The sequence below is a fragment of the Sus scrofa genome, chromosome 13 (genome assembly GCF_000003025.6).
Source record: "Sus scrofa isolate TJ Tabasco breed Duroc chromosome 13, Sscrofa11.1, whole genome shotgun sequence".
Taxonomy (NCBI): Eukaryota; Metazoa; Chordata; class Mammalia; order Artiodactyla; family Suidae; genus Sus; species Sus scrofa.
In genome coordinates, this window is record NC_010455.5 from 158,504,729 (window position 1) to 158,515,282 (window position 10,554).

The 10,554-nt window shown below is 40.7% G+C and overlaps 1 protein-coding gene across 1 annotated transcript in view; it reads right to left on the bottom strand.

Annotated features, from left to right (window-relative positions):
- The window catches only part of TMEM45A (transmembrane protein 45A), a 97,102-nt gene extending 86,758 nt beyond the window's left edge, over window positions 1–10,344 (bottom strand). Inside the window, exon 1 of the mRNA XM_003132703.3 lies at window positions 9,976–10,344. The gene's annotated coding sequence lies outside the window, so the exon portion shown is untranslated. The remainder of the gene's footprint in view (window positions 1–9,975) is intronic.

A 10,554-nucleotide genomic window follows, 5' to 3' on the forward strand; every position in this document is an offset into this window, starting at 1 on the left:
AGCAATTGGAATGACTCCTGTGCCATCCTAACTCACAACAGTCCCATTTTCAGGGTAAGGAAACAAACAGCCTAAAAGGCATGTATAAGCTGTGAACAGAATATGGACATAGTGAGGCTGAGCCTATCAGAGGAGCCAGGGGTTCACTACTTGAGCAGAGTTGCTCACAAACTTTCTCTGAGACTTGGTGTTGGTCATCTCACTCACTTTGAAACTAGTAGCAGAGCTCTTGCTACTGGATGGAGAAAGTGATGGCAGCATGAGTCCATTGCTCGAGTTTGTAGATGAAGGAACAAAACCAAGCATATCTCACACCCCAAGTCATTATGTGAACCCTACCTAAACCTACATTTTTAATCCAAGGTCTGACTATATTTCAGTAGCTTGGGGAAAGAGTGGGCCAGGTAGAGGTGGAGGTGAGCAGATATAGGCAGAACCAGATTTCCTTCTAGGCCATGGTGACTATCTGGACTTTATTTTAAATACAATGGAAATGTTTAACAATGTAGAGCTACTTGGAAATGAGGGATGGCTTCTGAATTTTATGAGAGTAGTTATTAATCCCAATATTTTGATATTTTTATCTTGTTTTATCTTTAGAGGAATATTTTAGGAACTAATATATCTTTTTTTAAGAAATGCTTAGCTGCCAAGTTAAAAAAATTCCTTGTACTTCATTTTGGTTTCTTTTTCTTCTATTAAATTTATGACAAATGAAATATACCACTTTTTATGGAGTTACCATTGTGGCTCAGAGGTCTTAAGAACCAGACTAGTATCCATGAGCATGCGGATTCATTCCCTGGCCTAGCTCAGTGAGCTGTGGACCTGGCGTTGCTTCAAGCTGTTGTGTGGGTTGCAGAGGTGACTCAGATCCATTGTTTCTGTGGCTGAGGCATAGAAAGGCAGCTGCAGCTCCAATTCAACCCATAGCCCAGGAATTTCCATATGCCACAGGTGCGGCCCTAAAAGGGAAAAAAAGAAAGGAACAAAAGAAGAAAGAAATATACTTCTTTTTGCTGAAAACGTAATTGGTCATAGACTGAGCCAGAGAGAAATGTGGTCTCTATACTGAAGTAACTGGGTCTACATGGCTACCCAGTTGTTGACGCAAGCCAGAAAACACACTAATTCGCCTTTCAGGTCCTTTGAAGGGAATTCAGATGCTACCTAAACACCTAGGTTACTAACAGGAACTAACACAGCCCTAAGGGAACTTTGGCTGTTAGAAAAGTGAAGTTAATGGAAGCTCTACAAATTTGATGAGAAAGAATTCACCTTTCAGCTCAAATAATTGAGTTCTCGTGGGAATGAGGCCACAAGATGAAAAGGGAACCACTCTAAATACTCCATTTGATTTATTTGCTGTTGTTGTTTTATTGAGATATAATTGACATGTAACATTATATTAGTTTCAGGTGTTCAACATAACAGTCAATATATGTATATATTGCAAAATGATTACCACAAGTCTAGTTAACACCCATCGCCACACATGTTTTTTTAATTCTACATTATGAGGTGTTTTCCTCCAACTGTGACAGCTTGGGCCAGTTCTGAGCATTGAGAATGAAGGACATCAGCCTAGCTGGGTATTTACCCTACCTGAGAAAGGCTTATTACTTTTGGCTGGGAAACTCCTCCCCCAGAACGTGATTCACAACCTAGGCCAAGCATCACATTTCTACGGGGAACTTTGCATAGATGCCTGGCCTCATTACACACCTGCTGAAAAAATCTCCAGGGGCAGGACAGGAGTGGGTATATTTTTTAATAGCTCCCCAGGCGACTCAGCTGCACAGCTGGAGTTACATACTGCAGCACTAGACTGTAGAATTCTCATGGGACGTCTTAGAGGCAACAGGGATGCTTAATGAAAGGAGCACTAAAATCAGATAAATTTTCATATTCTTCACTTACAAGACAAATAGCAAAGTTTACCTTTCTGAACATCAATTTCCTTAGGCATACAGTAGTACTTTTCTAAAAATCAATTTTCTCATCTATTAAAGGGAATTCAATAAAATAACGTATGTATTTTTTAAGACACTATAGAATTTTGGGCACCATAGAAAAGGGTGCTGACACGCCACTCACCTCCTTGCCATGGAAAGTGCTACTTCACTTTTTTTTTCTTTTTTTTCTTTTTTTTTTTTTTTTTTGTCTTCTAGGGCCGCTCCCGCAGCATATGGAGGTTCCCAGGCCAGGAGTCTAATCGGAGCTGTAGCCTCTGGCATACGCCAGAGCCACAGCAACGTGGGATCCGAGCCGCATCTGCGACCTACACCACAGCTCACGGCAACGCCGGATCCCTAACGAACGGAGCAAGGCCAGGGGTTGAACCCACAACCTCATGGTTCCTAGTTGGATTTGTTAACCACTGAGCCATGACGGGAACTCCTAGTTTACTTTTTATAAGAGAAAAAATATCAAAGCCACAGAGGATATCAAACTTTGCAAAAGACAGCAAGGACAGAAGGAGACCTTTGCCTCAGACTTTTTCCATTTTAGGAGAGCTGATGGCACCAGAAGGGCCAAAGCTGATCAGAGTTGTGGCAGGTCCATGGGAGAAAAAACTCATTGTCTTTCAAAGTTTCACTGAGGCAGCTGGAGTGTCAGAGTCCTTGGTGGGATCTCTGAAAGCCAGAGGAGACTGGAAACTGTCAAATGGTTCACAGGGAGAAGCCAACAGTCCAGAGAGAAGGAACAGTGCAAATAGCCTGGTTAGACACATTTAGTCCCACGCCACTGTTACTTTAAGTGACTTCGTTTTCTATAGAAAAAGAATACTCTTCCATTCAAGCTTCCTCTCTGTTCTCCATGACAAAATATACTACAAAGATCTACATGTCTCAACCAATAAGTTGAGATGTTTGTTACACGTGCACATGCGTATGTGTGTGTGTGGAGTTAAATAAAAGCAAAAGCAGAACGATGAATATAATATGGTCTCATTTATATTTTAAAATTATATTTGTGCTTAGATCTATACATGTGAGTGGATTCTTGGAGAAAATCTAGACGGATACAGGTCAAACAATTAACAAAGTTACCTCTGAAAAGAGTAGCGGGATGGGAAGAAAGCGGGTAAGAAAAGGGGAAAGCATTACTTTTGACTCTATACATTGTTTCCATTTTTTCAACATATATAGATTATTTTTTCAATTCTAAAACCAAAAAAAAAAAGATTAACAGGGTTAGGGAAAAAAGGAAGAAAGAATGAAAAAAAGAAACAAGCAAATAAACAAAGGATAGCTTTCAACAACCAATGCCCTTTAACCACAGGAATAATCGTTCTTCCTTGGAAACAGTATAAAAGTTATGAATAGAAATCCTGAGTAATTCTATGAGGAAAAAATTAGCACTTTAGATGAAATTTTTAAAAATCAAGAATGAGTCAATATTTTTATACTATGGCTATATCTACGCTAATGATGTTTATATAAAGAGGGATAATAAGTGAATTGCTTAGATATCCACATGCAAAAGAATAGTCAGACCCATGTCTCCATCATATACAAAAATTAACTCAAAATATATCAAAGACCCAAACAGAAATAATACTATAAGCCTCTTAGAAGAAAATCTTCATGACATTTGCTTAGGCAATGATTTCTTGGATATGACACCAAAACCACAGGCAACCAAAGAAAAAATATATTAACTGGACTACACCAAAGGACAATATTAACAGAGTCAAAAGGCAACCCAGGGAATGGAAAGGAATATCTGCAAATCAGATATTCCTGATACATAAATAACATCAAGAATATATAAAGAACACTACAACTCAATAACAAAACAAAACAAAACCTGACTTTAAAATGAACAAAGGATGTAAACAGATATTTCTCCAAAAAAGTATACAAATGGCCATTACACAATGAAAGGATGCTCAACATTACTAATCATTAGATAAATGTAAATCAAAACCTACAACAATATACCATTTCACATCCATGAGGATGGCTGTTATTAAAACAACAACAACAACAAAACCAGAATAACAAGTGTTAGTGAGGTGTAGAGAAATCGGAATACTTATGCATTGCTTATGAGACTATAAAATGGTGCAGCTGCCATGGAAAACAGTATGGTTGTTCCTCAAAAAGTGAAAAATGGCATTACTTTACAACCATGCAATTTCACTTCTGGGTTTATACCTAAAAGAATTGAAAGCAGGAACCCCAACAGATATACAGCAACGTTCATAACAGCATTATTCACAATAGCCAGAAGATGGCATATTAGTCAGGTTCTCCAGAGAAATAGAACCAAGAGGATACAGCTATAAAGGGGTATGTGTGTGTGTACACACCTTTATACCTATATATATAAAGAGAGAGAGAGTTATTTTAGGAATTGGCTCACAGGACTATGGAGGCTAGTATGTCTAAAATCATCAGGGCAAAAAAGCAGACTGGAAATCCAGGGAAGAATTAATGCCGCAGTTCAAGTCTTAAGGCAGTCTTCTAGCAGAATTCCCTCTTCTTCAAGGAAGACCATTCTTATGCTATGAAAGCCTTCAAATGCTTGGATGAGACCCACCTGCATTATGGGAGGTCATTTGCTTTCTCAAAGTCTACTAATTTAAATGTGAATCACATCTAGAAAATGCCTTCACAGAAATATCTAGAGTAATTTTGACCAAATATCTGGATACTGTGGCCTAGGCAAATTGACACAAAAAATTAACCATCACAGATGGAAATAACCCAAATGGCCACCAACAGATGAATGGATAAAATGTGGTATACACATACAATGGAAAATTATTCAGCCTTAAAAAGCAAATAAAATTATGACACATCGTACAATGTGGGTGAACCTTGAAGACATTTTGTTAAGTGAAACAAGCCAGTCATAAAAGGACACATTTTGCATAATTCCACTTATATGAGATACCTAAGTTCATAGAGACAGAGTAAAGAATGGTGGTTGCTAGAGGCTGGGGAAAGGGGGCGGGGGGGAGTAATAGACAGAGTACAGAGTTTCAGTTTGATGAAAAATTTCTGGAGATGCATAGTGGTGATGGCTGCATGACCATGTGAATATATTTAATGTCACTGAACCATACACTTAGAAATGGTTATAACACCAAATTTTATGTTACATTTATTTTACCACACTAAAAAAAAAAAAAATGAATTGTTTACATGTATTGGCTTTACTGTGATGCAGGAACCATGCTAAGTGCTTTATATTGATTTTCTCATTGAATGCCTATTGATATTCCCATTTTATATATAATAAAGCTCCCCAGAAAAAGTGACTCACTCAAGGTACAGGAGTAAGAAGCAAATCTGGGTTGAAATCCTCAGTCTGACTCCAAAGTCTATGTGCTCAGTCAGTGTGCCATACTGAAAAGAGTGACCACATTAAGGTAATGAGATTAAAAAGCAAAATTAATTGTTTTTCAAGTAATATTTTAAAGTTGATTCAATACATTAAAAATTTTAGGAATGATAAGACGAAGTGGGAAGAACACAGCTCCTCATCTATGTTATTTTTAACCTAATCATGAGAAAATATAAGAAAAACCAAATCAAGGATAATGTTACAAGATAAATGATTTATATACCTCAAAAATGCTCACTTCATGAAAGTCAAGGAACTGTTCCAGATGGGAGACTAAAGAGATGTGACAACTAGATGCAAAGCATGATTTTGAAGTGAATCTTATAAAAGACATTATTGGAACAATTGGTGAAACTCCAGAGGGGTCTGAGGATTGGCTGGTGATTAAACTTCTTTTGATGACTGTGTTGTGGTTGGGTAGCAGAATGTCCTTGTTTGTAGGAAATGCACATGAACTATGTGAGTGTGATGGCATATCACGTCAGCAACTCATTCTGAGATGATTCAGGAATAAGCCCCTTTGTACAATACTCATAACTTTTTTATACACTTGAGATTGTTCGAAATAAAAAAATTAAAGTTGCTCCTGTGGTTTTGGCCAAAAAAAATTTACTTAAGAATGAATTCCCCAAAAGATGTGTGAGTGTGACTAATAACAGGTCACCTAAAATAGTCCTGCACTGACCTTCACCACAAGAAGTTCTTATCCCCAAATCACAGCATCTCCAGAAATAAGACAAGAAAGCAGGATGCCCAAGAAATAGGAATAGGGAGTTCCCGTCGTGGCGCAGCAGTTAACGAATCCAACTAGGAACCATGAGGTTGCGGGTTCAGTCCCTGCCCTTGCTCAGTGGGTTAACGATCCGGCATTGCCGTGAGCTGTGGTGTAGCTTGCAGACGCGGCTCAGATCCCGCGTTGCTGTGGCTCTGGTATAGGCCGGTGGCTACAGCTCCGATTCAACCCCTAGCCTGGGAACGTCCATATGCCGCGGGAGCAGCCCAAGAAATAGCAAAAAGACAAAAAAAAAAAAAAAAAAAGAAAAGAAAAGAAATAGGAATAGAATGTGTACCTGGAATCTGCCCCATTCTTCCGCAAGCCTTGGAACACTTGATAGTTTTCTATATTTTAAAAAATAAAATTACTGTGGTCCCATTTATATTTTTAAATTCTATTTATGTTTAGATCTACATCTGCAAGGAGACTCTGAGAGGACTGGAAGGATACAGATCAAACTATTTACAAAGGTTACCTCCGGAGAAAGTAGCAGAAGGTGAAGAAGGGAAGTATATAAAGGGGAAACCATTACTTTCGATGCTTATAAATTCGTTTCAGTTTCTCAAAGGAGACCATCATTCAACTGACATTACTGAATGTCTACCTTAAGTCCAGGGTCTATAGTGGTTCTGTTCAAACAAGATGAAAAAAAAAAACAGAATGATTGTAATGCATTCCATCTAATAAACAAGTAAAACATCTCCTGTCTGCATGTGTAGCACACCCCATAGACGAGACTCATGTTGGTATTCTGGCCTCTCTGGAGAAACTTCACTAATTCCACTCTTCCAAATATTACCTCCCCCTCCAGTGACCCTCCTTCCACGGACTTCTAGACTACCAGCACCACCACCAAGAAGAGCAGCCCCGCAGTATTACACCCAAGGCAGAGTAGACTCAAGTTACGGCTTGAGCTCTGGAGTTAAACCGTCTGGGTCTTCATCTGCCATTTGTACACTGTGTGACCTTAGGCAAGTTACTTAATTTGCCTGTGCCTCAGTCTCCTCGGCTAATAGGTACCAACCCTCACAGGGGTGCTGAGAGGCTTACAGGAGGTAAGACAGGTAAAGAAACATTCAGAACAATGTCTTCCATGTATTAAGTGTTCAGAAAATGTTAGCCATTGATGAATCAAAGAGCCATCTGAAAACAACAGAATGCCCCAGGGATGCAGGGGGGGGGATAAAAGATCATCCAAGAGAAAAGGGACCTTAGAGATCATTGTACAGATGATGGCACAGAAAGGGCCATAATGGCTCAAAGTCTTGCCTGAGGTAAAGCAGGTGGTCAGCGACCACTGATGTCAGGGCCAGATTCAGGTTCTCTATGACACAGAACAATGCCCTCAAGAAAGAGAAATCAGAGATCTCCAAAGTGGTTCTGCCCTTAGGTGCATGTTACAGGTCTTATCTACTTGAATAATTGTACATCATAAAGTTACAAGTATTAACAGATGAATACTCGATTCTCTCAGAAGGAAAAGTGCTATTTGGCCCATGTTGTGTGTATGTAGAGGTCGGGGAGGGGTGCAGCACTCACATCCATGTCAAAGACTTTAGAAGGTGGCTTGATTCTGAAAAGTAGCCTAGGTAATAGTCTAGGATGCCAGACCACTTCAACAGAGCTCCAAGATAACCACCGAAGAGTGAGTCCAAAAAGTGAGGCCCAGACTCACTGGTCAGTCCAGCAAGGCCCTGAAGGATGAGTCACTGAAGCAGTGGAGCATACGGTGAGGGTATCTTGGGTTGGGGTCTGGGGAGACCAGACCCCAGAGATGGATTGTTCCAGGAACACCTCTACTATGGAACTGCTGCCAGTCCAGCCCACCACCCCCTATTAATCTTACCTCCTAAGCCTCTCCTTCGCATAGGCTCTCCATGCCACGCCTCCTCCTCTCCCACCTTTCCAACCTTTCCACCCACTAACCTCTCACAGATTATCCTGCATAAAAACTCAATGTCTCCAAACACAGATTCACATTTTCCAGCCTCAGTGCTTTTGCCCATGCTTTCCCTTCCTCCTAGAATGCCTGCCACTGTTTCTTCTTTGATCCCTTTCCCCGCAATAAAAAATGTTTGGCAAAATCCTTTCCCAGAAATGCCAAATCTTCCAAGAAGCCATTCTGCAATAAGAAGTCCTCTTTCCATCCTCCATACTCCCAGAACCTTTCAGATCTTTCTAAGGCACTTGATCAATTCTACTTTACTCCCCTCTCAAGACTCTCCTTTACAGCCTTATACAATGCCCTACTAACAAGTGGTCTGCAGAGTTCCCATTTTGGTTCAGCGGTAATGAACTGACTAGTATCCATGAGGACTCGGGTTCAAGCCCTGGCCTGGACATGGCCAGGAGCTGTGGTGTAGGTCACAAACCCAGCTCCGATCCCACACTGCTGTGGCTGTGGACTAGGCCAGCAGCTGCAGCTCAGATTCAACCCCTAGCCTGAGAACTTCCATATGCCACAAGTGTGGCCCTCAAAAGACAAAAAAAGGAAAAAAAGAAAAAAAGAAAAAAGTGGTCTGCACCCAGTAAATACTAGGTGCTAATGTAGAGATCAGAATGGCAGCTGGGAAAACTCAAGTGAAGCAGGGGAAACTAAGAAGAAAGTCAATGAAGAGTGAGTACAACATCAAAGACTAAAAAGGCAAAAACTCTGTGCCCAAACTATTCTAAGTATTTAATGTATGTTGACTCAGTTTTTAAGACAGACCCATGAGATAGGTGCTGTTATCTCCACAGAGGATGGAACTGAAGTATGATAGACTGAGTAACTTGCGCAAGGTCAAACAGTAGGGTTTTGAGTTGAACCCGGCCAGCTGGCTCTTTATATGGTTTCTCTGCAACACTGTTCCTTCTAATCCCCCATTCCTGAAAACCACTTCAGCTCTTCACTCACAGTATGCATTGCCTTTCTGATTCAAAAACACACTCTGTAACTTGCAATTATGGCACCTACTGCTGTCTAAGCCAGAAATTAAAGACCAATTCTGACCACATCTGCCATGACAGTAAATAACATATGATAAAGTCTCAAATCCAAAGCATTGCTTAAACCGAGACAATTATAGATGTTTAGGATGGAATGGGCCTCAGGCTTTCCACCTAGCTTAGTATTTGTCGTCATTTCCAATTTTAAATCCTGAAACACATGCCAGAATTATGTGAAACACAAACATCTAATGATCACTCCGAATATTATTTTGACAGAATTATGGGATTAAAATGATAATTATAAGATTATTGATACACACCTGTGGTCTTTCACCTGTATGGTGTGTTTTTTTTAACAATCATCAAGGAATTTGGGCCTACCACTAATGGATAGGAGATTAAAGGCATTGAGCTTCATTTACATGTAAGTGAAACGGTGATTACCTATATAATTCAGGATTTATATAATTTAATATTAAAAATCCCATTAAAGGAAGCAAAAGTCTTGATAATTCTGAATAAGCCAGATAAATTTCTCAAACCTGTATCAAAACAGTTAGGGAGTGGGGGATGGATAAAAATTCCGGCTTTACAAATGTATACTCTGTTCTCACAGAAAAATAAATTTTTCAATAGATTCAACTTTGAAGTTCGGAGAAGCTTATAAAGGGATAACTGTTACAATTCTGTCCCCAGGAAATTTTAAAATAGCATACAGATGACCAAAAATTTAAATTAAAATAAAATGTTAGCAAAGCAGAAGAAAAGGAAACGAGGGTCTATGCAGTTTGTGGCAGCAAGCGATGTTTTTCTCTCCCTGATGAAGAGAAGGCCAGTGAGAATAGCAAAAAGATGCAGGGTAGAGATCGCAGCGGAAGAAACAGGATATCCAGCACGTATCCAAAACTTACCCAACTTGGTCTTACTCAACACTATTTTTCCCACTTTGCCAGTTTTAAATCAGACAGCGGCTGGGCTTTAGTTGCTGTTTCTGTCCTTTTGATCTCAAAGCCCCATGAAAATTAAACTATGTGTTGGATAGGATCTGGCCCCGTCTCGCATTAAGGGAAAAAAGTTTTAAACTTGGATTCCTGGTTGCTTCTCAGGAGAATGAATAAATAATAAGTGGCTGAAAGGAGAGGACGTGGGGGACGTGCTCAGATGACGTCCGGCCCGCGAAGGGGCCGCACAGTTCCTCAGCGCAGCTGTCCAGATGTGCCTCATCTGGTTCCCCCGCCGGGCACGAGCCTCGGCAGCCTCGGCTAACACAAACTCCAGCTCATTTGTCTCCGGGGCTCCTCGCTGGCTGCCTATTGGCCGGCCGGTCCGCCACTCCTGCTGGCCTCGGGCCCGCCCCCGCCCTCCGGGCCCGCTCCCTTCATCCTCTAAAGGAACCTGGAAGTGCGGCGCGGGCGCTGATGTGGCACTCGGCGGCCTCTGCAGCCCGGGAGGGGCTCGGGCCGAGAGGGGTCTTCCGCACCCAGGTCTTG